Source organism: Solea senegalensis, linkage group LG19 (genome assembly GCF_019176455.1).
Source record: "Solea senegalensis isolate Sse05_10M linkage group LG19, IFAPA_SoseM_1, whole genome shotgun sequence".
Lineage (NCBI taxonomy): Eukaryota > Metazoa > Chordata > Actinopteri > Pleuronectiformes > Soleidae > Solea > Solea senegalensis.
The window spans coordinates 13,575,196-13,577,439 of record NC_058038.1 but is presented as its reverse complement, the minus strand read 5'-3'; positions in this window follow the sequence as shown (position 1 = coordinate 13,577,439).

Sequence of the window (2,244 nt, the reverse complement as noted above, 5' to 3'; positions counted from 1 at the left end):
ATTTTCCGTTGGGACCGAACGTCACATCCGCTAGTCCTATGGTAAACACGCCTTTAAACTGGCTTTCTATGTAAAAGAGCGTCCCTTAGTGGCCTTTGATGCAAACAACATCATAGTAATAACTAATTACGACATAATAATAATATATATTAAATAAGAATAATGACTTACACACAGGTACGATCCATGAACCTTTGTTAAACAGGCAAAAGGACAACGGAGATATTATAATAGGGTTTTTGCTGTCAAACTTATCTCTACTTGTTTAACATAAACTCAAATTTAGAAATTGATGCCTGCAACACATTCAAAAACATGGGGACTCCCCCAACTCCTTTAATCTTTTGAAAGTATTATGTACTTAGATGTGCAATCTTGCACTGAGGAATATTGTTTTGAACTAACTGTGAATTCTCTCACAAAGTTTGATCGATCCATCTGTGCTTGGCATGAGGCAGATGCTCTTTTATACCCATTTTCACAGTCACCTATTATCAGTTAACCTGCTAACGGTGGAACAATGTTACTCATGTGAGAGCTTCAGTCTTGCAAAGTTTTCCAACAATTATTTTTTTTGTTTGTTGCAGCTGTCACATTCTATTTTTATTGGATATTTGCGAAATAAAACAAGGTTTGTTGGTGAAAACACTGAAAATCCCTTCAATTAAAGGTTCATGTGGGTCAACAAATGACAATTTAGTTTTTATTGCATTGTAAGAATGTATTTTTTAGCTTTTGTTAAGAAATGAAAACATGCGACCCAATTCACATAATTCTCCCTTGCTTATATGCACACATGTTTGTTTTGATAGGTAATTTTTATTTGTTCTTCCTGTAATTAATTAAAGGAAACTTTACAAAATGTAGTCTGTCAGTCTGTCTATGGCAAAGATTTGTTTTTTTTTTTAGTTCACAGTATTATGTTGTGTTCTGAAAGGCGAACAACAGCTCCAGTCTCTGAGAAGTATTTTTAGACAGTGGGAGAAAACCTGAAAAACTGGACATGTGCCATTTGTGGAATGATGTGATCCTATTGTTCCTGGACTCACGTGACCACATTATGTGAAAGAGAAGATCACAGTGTGCACAGTTCACTGTTCTGACTTTTATAGAAAACTACCTGTTCACATGTGTCACTGTCTGCTCTGCAGTCATTAACTATGGAGATCTTAATATTTTTAGTGTGTACATGCTTCCTTCTTCCTGTGCAGCCGAAAGAGACAGATCGCCGTAAGTAAATGCAGTTTTTGTGGCTTGGCTTCAGTTTTGGTTTCTGTTGGATGTCATCAGCTCAAACTGGTTTCTTTTTTAACAGAGACTTATTGTGAAAGTTGTCTGACTATGGCACAAGGTATGGTGGACAGACAGTCAACTTACCGTACTCATTTTATATGTGAAGGTTTTGCTTTGTAAATAAAAACATGTACATACTGCCTTCCAGAGATTGAGAAAGTACTGAAGCAGGCCCCAGATGAGAACAGACAGACGGCAGTCAAAAACCTCATCAGTGGTGGTGTGTGTAAGAAAGTGTCGTCATTCAAAAATGACCACAAAACCAATAACAAACTTGTGTCCTCCTGCATTCAACTGCTAGGTAAGGTCAGGGGTATATTGTTAGCAGATTTGTACAGTGTTTTAAATTTTTACAAAACTCCATCCCTGAATCCCCATACAGATTCTCATTATGCCCAGTTTCGTGAAGCTTTGGTGAATAAAGAACCAAAGAATCTGGGTATTGTCCTGTGCTATGAGGAGTCCAAAGCATGTGTTGGGGTTAAACGCCAGTCTTTTGAGGTAGGACGTGTCCAAATAAACATTAATATCTAATCCAACTTGCTCTTTTGAGAACTTCTTTTTTCCCCGGCAGGATTCCAGAGGCATTTTCAGAGAAAGTGACATTGACGCCCTACTTGAGAAGAACAAGGAAAATATGCGCATTGCTCAGCCTATACGTCAAGATTTACCGTCAAGAGATGAGTTGTGAGAGCAGCAACGCCATTTTTGTTCTCTTGATGGAGTGAAGGTGTGATGACTTGTTGTAATGCTACCGTGTTTTTGAGTGTCATAATAAAGAAAACATTGAAAGATACCCACCATATGCAATTGGCCTATATTTTCAGGAATGTATACCTGTGATGATATACATGAATCTGCTATAAAAGTAAAACCAGTAAAGAGTTTTGATGATACTTCAAAATAAAAGTACAAGGTTTCCTAAACTTGTGTGGCTCTAAGAAAAAACCT